This window comes from Solanum stenotomum, chromosome 6 (assembly GCF_019186545.1).
Source record: "Solanum stenotomum isolate F172 chromosome 6, ASM1918654v1, whole genome shotgun sequence".
Taxonomy (NCBI): Eukaryota; Viridiplantae; Streptophyta; class Magnoliopsida; order Solanales; family Solanaceae; genus Solanum; species Solanum stenotomum.
This window is the reverse complement of record NC_064287.1, coordinates 5,846,849-5,860,955: the sequence shown is the minus strand read 5'-3', so window position 1 is coordinate 5,860,955 and position 14,107 is coordinate 5,846,849. Positions and strand designations below refer to the sequence as shown.

At 37.9% G+C, this 14,107-nt stretch overlaps 1 pseudogene; it reads right to left on the bottom strand.

Annotated features, from left to right (window-relative positions):
• The window catches only part of LOC125868423 (uncharacterized), a 92,081-nt pseudogene that overhangs the window by 18,345 nt on the left and 59,629 nt on the right, over positions 1-14,107 (bottom strand).

Below are 14,107 nucleotides of genomic sequence, written 5' to 3'. Positions count from 1 at the left end.
CAATCACTTCTTGCACAGTTTCAGCATTTCCCAGATAGATCATGATCCTTTGCCCGTTTACCATGAACCTTGTTCCATCCTTCTTTTCAAGCTCAACCGCCCCATGGGGGAACAATTTTGTGAGCAAAAATGGTCTAATCCATTTGGACTTGAGTTTGCCTGGAAACAAGCGCAACCTAGAGTTGAATAGAAGCACAAGATCACCAACCACAAATTCTCGCTTTTCAATTCTTTGATCATGATACCTCTTCATCTTCTCTTTGTACAAGGCTGAACTTTCATAAGCTTTTAGGCAAAACTCATCAAGCATATTCAAGCCATTTATCCTTTGATTATATGCGGCGCCCCAATCCAAATTTAACTTCTTCATTGCCCACATCGCCTTGTGCTCTAATTCTACTGGTAAATGACAAGACTTTCCATATACAAGTTGGTAAGGAGACATACCTATGAGGGTCTTGTATGCAGTGCGATATGCCCATAGAGCATCATCAAGCTTCTTTGACCAATCCGTTCTATTGGCATTCACAATCTTTGCCAATATTTGTTTGATCTCTCTGTTGGATACTTCAACTTGACCACTAGTCTGTGCATGGTAAGGGGTGGCTACATTGTGGCGGACACCATATTTCTCAATTAGTACCTGGAACAACTTATTACAAAAGTGAGAACCTCCATCGCTAATAATAGCCCTCAGTGTACCAAATCTGGAAAATATATTCTTTTTCAAGAATGTGGTGACACTTTTACCTTCATTGTTGGAGAGCGCAACTGCTTCCACCCACTTCGATACATAGTCAACCGCAATAAGAATATACTTCATCCCATATGAACTCACAAATGGACCCATGAAATCAATGCCCCATACATCAAACAACTCTATCACCAGTATAGGATTCATAGGGAGTTGTTGCCTCTTTGAAATCCCTCCTTCTCTTTGGCAACGATCACAAGACTTGGCGAAATCATGAGCATCTTGGTGGATGGTAGGCCAATAGTATCCACACTGCAAAATCTTATGTGCAGTCCGAATACCACTATGATGCCCACCAACGGGCGATGAATGACATACTTCAAGTACACTCAACATCTCAACCTCAGACACACATCGACGAGTAATCCCATCAGTACAACTACGATACAAATAAGTTTCATCCCAAAAGAATTTCTTCACATCATGCATAAACTTTTTCCTTTGGTGAAAAGACAATTCGGGAGGCACAATATCGCTTTTCAAATAATTAGCAAAGTCTGCGAACCAAGGGATCAAATCATGAGAAACAGCCAATACATGTTCATCTGGAAAAACATCATTAATTTCAGCCCTATCTCCAAGCTTTAGCATAGCCTCTTCCTTTAATTTGGACAAATGATCGGCAACTTGATTTTCGGTTCCCTTTCTATCTTTTACCACAAAATCAACTCTTGCAGCAACAATACCCATCTAATCAATCTTGGTTTTGCATCTTTTTTCACCATCAAATACCTCAATGCAGAATGGTCAGTATGCACTATGACCTTAGTACCAAGCAAGTAGGAATGAAATTTCTCGAATGCAAAAACCACCGCAAGAAGTTCTTGTTCGGTCACAGTATAATTCTTTTGGGCCACATTTAGAGCTTTTCTAGCATAGTAAATAGGGTGAAGAATTTTCTCTTGCCTTTGACCCAATACTACACCAAGCGCCACTCCACTCGCATCGCATATTACCTCAAACGGTTGTCCCCAATCCGGTGAAATAATGATAGGTGTTGTAACCAACTTTTCCTTTAGCTCTCCAAATGCTCTAAGACAAGCATCATCAAAATAGAACTTACTTTCCTTTTCGAGCAGTTTACACAACGGATGTGGAATTTTTGAGAAATCTTTGATGAATCTCCTATAAAAACCTGCATGTCCAAGAAAACTTCTAACACCTTTTATTGAAATGGGTGGCGGAAGCTTTTCTATTACCTTAACTTTAGCTCTATCAACCTCAATACCTTTCTCTGAAATTCGATGTCCCAACACTATACCTTCTTTAACCATGAAGTGACACTTTTCCCAATTAAGCACCAAGTTGCAGTCTTCACACCGTTTAAGCACCTCGGCCAAATGATCTAAACATTGATCAAAAGAGTCACCTACCACTGAAAAATTATCCATGAACACTTCAATAGTGTCCTCCACCATATTAGAAAATATCAACATCATACACCGCTGGAAGGTAGCTAGAGCATTGCATAACCCAAATGGCATCCGTTTGAAAGCAAAAGTCCCATATGGGCAAGTGAAGGTGGTCTTCTCTTGGTCTTCTGGAGTTATAGAGATTTGATTGTAGCCCGAATACCCATCAAGAAAACAATACCAACCCTTTCCTGCAAGTCTATCCAACATCTGGTCCATGAATGGCATAGGAAAGTGGTCCTTTTCTGTCCACACATTCAACTTTCGGTAATTCATACAAACTCTCCATCCAGTAACAGGCCTCATTGGAACAAGCTCATTTCTTTCATTTGGAACCACAGTCATACCACCTTTTTTAGGTACACACTGCACAGGACATACCCAACTACTATCTGAAATGGGATAAATAACTCACGCATCCAGCCACTTGATGATCTCCTTTTTGACTACTTCTTGCATAGGTGGATTTAGTCTTCTTTGGTGCTCGATACTGGGCTTATGATCTGACATGAGTTGGATTTTGTGAGAGCAAATACCGAGAGGAATCCTAATAATATCCGCAATAGTCCACCCAATAGCCCACTTGAACCTTTTTAACACAGTCACCAAACACTCTACTTGTCCCGCATTTAAATCTGCCGCAATGATGACCGACAAAGTATTCTCTTTGCCTAAGTATACATACCTCAAATGCGGTGGTAGAGCCTTAAGCTCCAATTTCGGTGCCTCCACAATAGATGGTCTTGCGGGTGGGGCCTCGCGATTCTCATGTCTAATTCATACTTCTTTGGTTTGGGCCGGTATTCACACTTATCGAGTGCGGCTACCAACTCATCATACTCTTCAATGCCATCACTATCGAAGTTCATAATAACTGCTGCTAGTGCCTCAACACCTAGTCGCTCTTCAATTTGCACTTCTGTCCCAGTCTCCACTTTGTAAGTTATAGCAGATACTGTTTGGAGCTCACCATTTTACTTCATGGACCTACAAATATTAAAAGTCGCTTCTTCATTATTTAGTCTGAACTTCATCTGTCCCTTTTCCATATCAACCAACGCACGCCCTGTGGCAAGAAATGGTCTCCCAGGGATGATGGGAACCTCAAAATCAACCTCACAGTCAAGAATCACAAAATCTGCTGGAAAAATGAAAGACTGCACATCATGGAATACCCCAATGGGCCTTTTCATAGTTCGATCAGCCATTAGTAACCGAATTGTAGTGGGCTTTGGGTCCCCTAGACCCAACTACTTGTAAATAGACAAGGGCATGAGGTTGATGCTAGCACCAAGATCACACAATGCCTTAGCAAAGTGTAACAACCCTATAGTACATGGGATCGTGAAAGCACCAGGGTCTTCCTTCTTCTGCACAAGAGATATTGTAGCAATAGCGCTACAATGCTGCAATCTATCATCATCTTCAAAACTTACAGACCTCTTCTTTGTCACCATATCTTTCATAAACTTCGCATACCCAGACATTTGATCCAAAGCTTCTATCAAAGGAACATTGATAGAAAGTTGCTTCAACATAGTAATAAACCTGCGATATTTACCATCTTCAGTCTTCTTCATCAATCTTTGTGGAAAAGGTGGTGGAGGTCTAGGTATGAGGACCACTTTCTGAGATATCTCCGCTTCTTTCTCTGTTGCTTTCTCAAATTCTGGTCTAACCTCTATCACATCATCTTCTTTTCTAATCTCAACTTCCACCACAGACGGCTTAGGTGGATCTATGGTTTTCTTACCCCCTCGAGTAGTAACTCCTATCTTGGATTCTGGATGGTGTTGTTAGAAAGAGTGTCAGGTTGACGTGGGTTCACTGTAGTAGACAACTGAGTCATCTGCTGCTCTAGATGCTTTATTGACACTGCATGGGCATCAACCTTTTGTCCAATACCAGACATGTCGCTTCTCATCTCCTTCACATTCTCATCAGTTGCATCAAACCTTCTCATCATCTTCTGCATCATATCTTCAATACGCGCCATATTGCCTCCAGTTTCCCTACCACTAGATTCCTGATTTTGAGGGGGAACATAAGGTCCAACCCGATCGTTTCTATTGCCATAGTTGTTGTTCCTGTTGTAGTTGTTATCGCGATTGAAGTTCCCATCCCGGACATAGTGACCCTCTCGATTGTAATTTCCATAGTTCCGACCTTGGTTTCCTTGACCTTGGTGCCAATTTTCCGTGTTGGATCCTTGGGCATTTGGTTAGAAACCCCCCGTCTGATCATTCACAGCATAAGCATCCTCTTCATAGTAACAATCCTCCACTGGTGGTGGAGTTCTAGTTAAGTAATTCACAACATTTACCTTTTCTGCTCCTCCGCTCACATGCTTCAATACCAACCCCAACTCGGTCCTCATCTGGGCCATCTCTTCACGAATATCATCTGCTGAGTTGTTATTTGTATTATGAACGGCAAATGTGTTTCTCCCAGTATTTGACCTCTGAGTGCTCCATGCTTTATTGTTGCGAGAGATCCTCTCCAGTTTTTTAGCAATCTATGCATATGTACAATCACCATATGAACCTCCGACAATAGTGTCAAGTACTACTTAATTGTTATCATCCTGTCCTCGATAAAAATATTCCTTCAGTGACTCATCATCAATACGGTGGTTTGGGACACTTCTTACGAAGGCAGTGAATCTGTCCCACGAGCTACTCACAGACTCTCCAGGTAATGCCACAAAATTGTTAACCTTATCTTTGTGATTGAGCTTCTTGGACACTGGATAGTACTTTGCTCGGAACACCTCTGCCAGTTGGTCCCATGTGAATATTGAGTTATACGGAAGCTCAGTGAACCATACTACAGCATCGCCTGTCAGTGACAGAGGGAACACTTGTAATCTAATGACATCCATATCCAAGTCTGGTCTACCTACACAACTTTTACAAACCACCCTTAGCTTGGCCAAGTGAGCATGTGGATCCTCCGATGGCGATCCTGAAAATAAGCCTCTTTCTATAAGCATCTACATCAAACTACTAGTCACCACAAATGTGTGCCTTGGAGGTAGAGGAGGTAGGACAATAGGTCTATCAGAGTCTGCTATATTGATGTTGCCCCGATAGTTGTCATGTTGTCGTGGGCCTGGTGGACCATGCACCCTCACTGCATCACCCAATTGATTTTCAGCTAGTCCCCGATTTTCCTCACCAACTACTCTTGGCTGTTGTAACTCAACTGCTTCATCTAGATTTCCTTCGATCGGATCAATTGGATCTCTTGGATTGTTCATTCTTCGCAAAGTGTGGTTCAGCTCTGGATCGTAAGGAGTAAGTGGTTCACCCTGGTTTCGTGTACTTGGCATGCACTAGAGTCGGAACCTGAAAGAGACAAAAACAAAAAGAAAAGGTAAATTAGGAAATATTTGACTTACGTTCAATAATGTAGGTAAAAATAAATCTAAAAGCCAAATTTCCCCGGCAGCGGCGCCAAAATTTGATACGCTCAAATTACACCTCCCTAAAGAAATATAAGCGATCGTTATCAAGTAAATAACCCAACTTGTAGGTTGGGGTCGATCTCACAAGGAAAATGGTTTAGACTTTACTTTAACCAACAATTATATTCAATTAGCCAAAATACTTCCAGAAACAAGAAATAAAAAAAGGGGATTTGTGAAACAAATTGTAAGAATTCAGTAAGTAATCAATAAACAAAAGTCAATTTCTGTTGTTATCAAGATGAGAAAATTAACTAGGGTAGACGTGTTCCCCACAAGCTCATAACGCAGTAATCCTAGTAACCACAATCCTTTCCTAGTGTATTACATGCAAAGTGATAAGTTAGGTATCTCTAAATCCTTGATCCGACATCTAGAGAATTTCATCCCGCACCTTGGTCCGGCTACGTGTGTATAATTTACTAACCCTTATCTTTACCTCATATTAGACATCATAATCGATATTTGGCTTAGTTATTACTTCGCACCAATCGACACTAGCCTATTAGATAGTATCACACTAAATCTATGTTGATAATTCTTTTCTTGTTAATTACCTTCTTGATCCGACAAGTAGCAACAAGGCAAGTTCTAACGCATGCACTCGTTAAAAAGACTTCTAAACGAAAGAATTATCAATGCATGCAAAACACTATTCAAGAATTACTTACTTACTATTCATACTTTGTTAGTCGCTCATGGTTCCCACAACCCTAGTTGTGAAGTTTAGTTACCCATAATAGCAAGAACACAATTCATAGTATTATATGAAGAAATCATGAACTTACGTAATGAGAATAATAAACCCAGAATTTCAACTTGAATTGCAAAGCCAAAATCTTCAAAACGAATGTAGGAAATCAATAATTGCTAGGGTTGCAACTTAATCTCCAAAGTCCCAAAGTAAAACTAGAATAACAATGTCTAACCCCCAAAAAGAGGTTTACATGCCCTATTTATAGAAAACAAATCTTAAATTAAAAGGGAAACAAATTAAGGAAAGTTTGTTCAGGTACGCGTCTTCAATCCACGAGATTGACTTACGGATTGTCGATGGATCTATGGTCCGTAAGTCCCTTCCGTCAGCCAGGACTTAGAAAATATTTCCACTTCCAAAAATTAGTTTCTCTGAAGCAAACGACGGACTAGCAGTATGGACCGTAGATCGATCTACGATCCGTCAATCCCCTCCGTAGCTCCACACTTAAAATCTTCAAAAATCAGGTACTGGAACCCTCGCAGTATCAATCTACGAATCAACAATACGGTCCGTAGATCAATCTACGGACCGTCAATGGACACCGGGGTTCCACACTTGGTCAGATTTCCTTGATTTGTCCTCAATACCATGCCTGTTGATCTACGGTCATCACCTACGAACCGTGAATGGACCTACGGTCCGTAGATCACCTCCGTGAATGCCCTGTTTCTGCATTTCTTTTAGCTGTCTCTATACTTCCGCGCCTGAACATCTTTCCTGCAAAACATGATAAAAACACATAAAAACCAATATAAAAAGGCCCTAGACACACACAACTTGTAAGTGAAATGTATTAGAAATACCGTAAACTCACGGTATATCAGTGCAGGTCCCCAATTGATTGGGTTGAAGTAGGTAAATTAACCTTGATTGGGCCAGACTCGGTTTATGAGGCTATGGAGAAAGTTCAGCTCATTAAGAGATAAACTAAAGACAACTTAGAGTCATCAGAAGTCCTATGCAGATTTGAGGAGAAGGGACATAGATTTCAAAATCGATGATTGGGTTTTCCTGAAGGTGTAAACAATGAAGGAGGTGATGAGATTCAGAAAGAAAGTGAAGCTCAGTCCTAGATATGTAAGTCCTTATAGAATTCTGAAAAGGGTTGGTAATGTGGCTTATGAGTTAGAGTTGCCAGCAAAACTAGTAGCAGTTCATCCAGTCTTTCATATTTCCTTGTTGATGAAGTGTGTGGGTGATCCGACATTAATAATAACATTAGAGAGTGTCGTTGTGAATGATAGGTGCACTTATGAAGATGTGCTAGTTGAAATTCTTGACCGTCAGGTTCGTAGGTTGAGATTTAAGGAAGTCGCTTCAGTAAAGGTTTTGTGGAGGAGTCAGTCTGTAAAGGGAGCTACTTGGGAAGCAAAATCAGCCATGATGCCAAGTATCCTCACCTCTTTCCTTCCGATTCCATTTCAACTTGAGGTAATAGTTCCTCTCCAGTCTCTCAGTTTACTCTTGAGTAATTCAGTCTGAGTATCAATATCTTTTTCCCTCAGTTATTCTTGCATTTCAACACATTTGCATGTTCATGGAACTCAATTTAGTTAGATATTCGTTTCTAGTACTTAGTGGTAGGGATTGCTGCTCCTTCCCTCCATACTCAGCTGCTTTAGACTTCATTCGAGGACGAATCTTCCCAAGGGGGAGATATTGTAACACCTCTAATTCAAGAAGATGAAAAAATGTAGCTTTTCAGGATCTGGTATCATAACTAATGGAAGTGACAGACATACCGTGTGTCAGGCCACGGACCGTAGGTGGGGTTCTGTCGTTGGGTTTCAGACTTGGGGATCTCTGATCCCAGCCATGGCCGACCATTACGGTCCATGGTTGGACCTATGAATCATAAGTCTGGCTATAGGTGAGGGTTAACACCTATTTAGAGGAAAATGACTTTTGGGTCAATGTCAAACGGTCATATCTTTTAGCACAAAATGAATTAGGTGAAATTATTTAAATACACCTCGTGCAGAGTCCTAATAATTCCTGAAATACGAAGTCAAATTAGAATTTAGGGCACAAGATGAAATTATTTAAATTTATTCAGATTGACGTCAGCCCGCCATATCGTGAAGCCTCCCGCTATGGCACTGCCGTTATAGGGCCTACATGGTCACTATAGAGGGGATGATGCAATCAAACCCTAATTAAAGCGATGTATTTTATTTTTCCTCCCACTTTCTAGGGATAAAACAGATGAGGGCTACTCCAAAAATTACCCTAAGCCACTCTAAGCGTGAGAAAAATAGGAGGAATGATTTTTAGAGCAAATAAGGGTAAAACCCAGTGATTTTCCATCTATTCGTTAGGATTTTACCTATGAGCCAGAAGTGTACACCATTCTTCAGCAAGTGCTTGACATCCAAGTAGGCTAAGTTTTCTTAACTGAGTAGTTAGACCTATGTTTATTCACGTAGATTATCGAAATATTTCATACCTAGGACTTCAAGTAAGTAGTCTAGATTGTTAGATGTGTGGTTAGTTATGGTTTAGGTTGAGGATGAACTTGATTAGTATTGTTGGTGTTGATATTTGTTTGGTGTTATCTTGGAAAAGTAATTGTGGGTAATCAGATTGTGACAAAGAATAGTCAGAAGGAATTCTCTCGAGTAGAGGATGGTTGATTGTTTTTCGTCTATATTGTATGTACTTATCAATTGTTTGTATTAATTCATGCATGATACAAGTTTGGGGAAGAAGCAAGGAACATGAATTGTAAATGAAGATGTTGTCGATTGTATGCAATGAATGTGTTACTTGAATATAAATGTGTGGTTACTATCCATTATGGTTGTAATTGTGTTATGTGTGGATGTTAGATCAGGTATGTATGTATGTATGTATGTATGTATGTATGTATGTGAAACAACCTGGTTTCGTCGTTATAGAAATGTTAACAGGGGAAAATTTGAAGTCGAAAAAACTTTTTCGTAGTATTTGTATTTTCCCCAACCTTGTTCAGATTTGGACGAAATCGGAGTCCTTGAGGTGTGGGAAAATCTGGTAACAACTGGGTGAGTTGTTTTTGAGTTTGATTGCATGAGTAGTTAGATAACTTGTCAAGGAAACCGTACGACTTAAAGGAATTGAATTCGGGCGAGTAGAACTCTCGAAATCGATCTTAGCGTGAAGGGTATTTTCTGATCGTCGTGGGTTAGAGGGGTGTAGTGAAATGGGATTTTGGAATTTCTTCAGTTGACTCTCTGATTCCGTTTGTGTCGCTTTGGCGGGAGTCTAGCCGCTCTGGCGGGGCCGCTACAGCGGGATATGAGGCGTTGTGGCGGGTACGACGGGACTTAAAATCGTAGAAAAGGATGGATAGCTCACTGGTTCGAAAATGCCGCTCTGGCGGGACTTGATGTCACTTTGGTGCCACCGCTACAGTGGGATGAGGGCCACTGTGGCGGGCCAGACGTGACTTAATGTCGTTAATAAACCCCTAAACGACCTTATTTGACACTTTTTGACTTTTAGAGCTAAGGAACGACCCCCAGGCGATTTCTACTTGATTTTCATCATTCTTGAGGCTAAAGGTAAGCTTTTCACTCCCCAAATCTGTTTCTCGATCCGTAGAACGTAATAGAATGGGTGAATATTGATTGGAGAGGGTTTTGTTATAGATTCTATAGTGGGAACAACCTTAGTTTGGATGATTGGGATCATGGGGTTGATCTAGGGTTCATAGAATTGTTATAGTTTCGGGTAATTAGCGATCGTTTATTGATTCCCGTGTTATTGTGATTGTTTGTAGACCACGAACAAGCGGAACGAATCCAGAAAGGGAAGGATCAAGTTTCTTAGGGTTTCAAGCTTGTTTCGAGGTAGGTGATAGTTGTGATTCTATGTTTGTGTGATGTATGCTTATTCTTGGTTCATTATGATACTTGTGTATGTATGAATGTTGCAATGTTGATCCCACTTGTTGTAAATGAGATAGATGAATATCATTGCCATGAAATCATGATGTAAATGTATGATCTTGATGATGTACTTGTGATTGTGATTGTAGTGTGTGAATGGGATCGGTTGCCACATTTTGGCATAACTAACTTGGATCGGTTGCCATGTTCAGGCATAAAAATGGAAACGATTGCCACGTTCCGACATAAATATGGGATCGATTGCCACGTTTTGGCACGCTAACTGTTTGGGTTTGGGTTCCGTGAGAGGACTAATGATTTGTGATAAATGTAGATTGATGAGCATGTTGATAATATTGTAGATGTTGATATATATGCATGTGGTTATAATGTTGTTTGACTTGCTTATGTTACACTAATGGGATAGCCGCGTGATCCTACCAGTACATTGTGGTTGTGTACTGATTCTGCACTTGTTCTTATTTTTGTTAAGTACAGGGCATCTTCAAACGACTATTGAAAGACCTCGCTTAGAAGATCAGTGATCGTCGCTTCAAATTCAAGGGTGAGCCAATTCTTCCGGGCTGCCATGTGGTTCTCTTTCGTCTATGTCCATCATTTCCAGACTTAGATATTTGTTCTAGTTAGTTGATTAGTTCATTAGTTGGGGATGTATCCCTTCTTGTTTAGGCTTGGATCATTTGTTTAAATGTTTTGGTACATTAACTTTCAGGTTCTAGGTATTAAATTTCCGCATTTGTTAGTTAATTAACTTGCTTCCGTAACTTAATTGTCTTAGTATTGTTTTAGTTGCTTAGTTTGGTTGTAGTAGTGGTTCTCCCACCGGATGGTTAGTGTGGGTGCCAATCACGACGGTCTGGATCGTGACAATATATATATATATATATGATCGGGTACCACATAGGTACATATATTATTATTGAATCGGGTATCACGTCGGTACATATATATTATTATAATTATTGGATCAAGTACCATGCTAATATGTATGTATATATATATATATATATATTATTATTATTATTATTATTATTATTATTGGATCGAATATCACACAAATACATATATTATTATTATTATTATTGGATCGGATACCACATCGGTATATATATATTATTGGATAGGGTACCACACTAGTACATATATTATTATTAAATCAGGTACCACACCAGTACAATAACCGTTTGTGTGTATGTTCATGAGAGAATCATATCTATTTTTTTGTGATGAGATGATTATAGGTTGGTCAATGAGAGGACTAGGTTGAATTGTTATGTTTTAAGTATCACTTGTTGGCCCTTGAGTGGCCAAGGAGTCATGGTAGTCCGAGTACTCGACAACGTGAAGAATTACACTTGACATGTGAATAATGCTAAGTAGTGGTGAGGATTGGAAGAGCGGGTATTTTATAATCATGGTTATAATTGTATATCTCTGTTTTACTAATGGTGTTTATTAGTTCATATTTTCATATAATTAAAGTGCCGTAAGGTAAGGAGTTGACATGAGAGCTTGAGGGGGAATAGTAATTTAAGTAACATGATTAATAACAACCGAAGTAACAATTAGGGGGTTAAGTTATGATATGATGTGAGGATGTAATGACTTAGAGGTTGGAGTTGGCAGCGGAAGAAGGTGGGGTGACTTGGGTGACATGTGTGAGTTCTAACAGTGTTGTTTTATTTTCCTGCTCTTAATTATGTGCATGATATTATGTGGTAGATTCGGGTCGAATGATGATGCCTACCAATACCTGTTTTGTACCGATACTATTCTTGTTATGCCACTTGGCGTAGTATAGTTGCAGGATTCAGTAAAGTTTATTATGTGAAGACGATGGTGATCTTTGACAATTTCTACTTCTTTTTTCTTATGATGGGAGTTGTGTCTTATTTCCTTTTATACATTGCACTCTCTTAGTAGCTTTTACACCTATTTAGACTAGTTTCGTCAAAGGGTGTTTCAGGTAATTGTAAAAGAATGACTCATATATTCGAGCTTCATATTATTTAAAAATATTAAAAAGTTTTCTTAAGTTTATTTAAGTTCCACATTGTCCGTTTTTAAAGTGGGGTGGTAAGGGTTCGCCTATATAGGTGTTAGAGTAGGTGTCCGCACGGCCAAGTGAGTTGAGTCGTGACAAGGTGTCACAATATCAACAATGACAGATCAAATACGTAAAGTATTATGTGAGTACAAAAGAGATCATTCCAAATGCACTCAAAAAGATTTGTAGTTGTGGCAACACTGGAACTTTTGGATGCAATAAGAAAAGTTAGCGATGAGCTTCAACTAGATTTAAATTTTAACAAAAAGAAAACACAATAGAATCATATTTCTCTAACTTGTCTTATATATATTTGTACTTTTAATTAATTATTAATTTATAATATTAATGGGACCATATATTTATATATGGGTTTTCTAAAAATAAATTATCGTATTATCTTATCGCAATTGGTGATTTTTTTTACATTGGCCTAAGTTGAGACCAGAGAAAAATATTATCTTAGAGAAATTATTAATTTATCGTGTATTAATTTAGTGAGATTTTACTGTAACGTAATTTATTTTTCCTTTATCTTAGTGTCTAAAGTGTGTTTTCGTGTATCAGTACCAACATAATTTTGACTTTTACATCAACGAGAAAAGTTTGTTTACTATATTTAAGTACATTTTATATCTTAGCATGATGCGTTATCATGTTCCTCTTTAGCTACATTTTGTATCTTAAAACTTTAACATTATTTAAAAAATAAAAGAAATTGGTATTTAATAATATAAAATAATGTAAAAATATTTAATATATAGAAATTTAAAATCGAGATAAAATATATATCTTTTTGTTGAAAGTTGAGATAAAATATTACTTATTCAATATTTTTGCTTATTTGAAGAAACATAATTTTATTAATAACAATGTGAGTATAATTTTGTTCCCTTTTGATTCTCCTCTCCTAACTATTCACCATAATTCGATGAATTTTAATAGCATATTTCTTAAATGAAATGATTTGGATCGCTAAGTACATCGAACAACGGCTTTGAGAAAGCCAATGTATGATTCCTTGATCTCTTTATGTATATCTAAAAGTTTATAAAATTTTGAGACACTCTATCAAACTAACCCTAAGTGAGTGTTGGTTATAGTGTATTTAAAATTAGAAGCCCTTAAATAAATTTTGCAAGAAGTCGTGTTACATTGATATTTCTCATTTTCCCCCCTATAAATATATTAATTATCCTTCTCACATTTTTTGGAAGAACTCTAAACTATCATATGCATCACATGGTAGACTTGGACAAAGCCTTGGGGGAATGTATTCACGAGTTTCACACAGGCCCTACCTACAAACTATAAAAATTCAAACCAGATGTAAAGGAGTCTTATTAAAAAAAGAAAAAAGAAAATCTTAATTAGATATGTATTTTATTAAATTAATTCTATTATCAATATATTAGAAATTTAAAATTTGATTTTTATCAGTTTATATTGTTATTTAATATTGAAGATCGTATAATTTTTTTTGTAATAAAACGTTTTAAATTTGATAAAATAAACAAATAAATAAAATAAAATATTTATTTTATATAAGATCAATATATAAGTGAAGTGCATAGTAATAGATTAATTTTAACTCAGTTTCATAAGTATTATCTCAATAAAAAAGATTGTATTAAAACAAGTGTTATTTTAGGAATTCAAAATAAAGTAGTTGTATTATTTTTCAATCATATCTTTATGTTTCACTCTTTAGTATTTTCTTTGTCTCATTTCATTTCATGTAATTTTTTTTAGTTCGTTCTAAAAAGAATGTCACGATT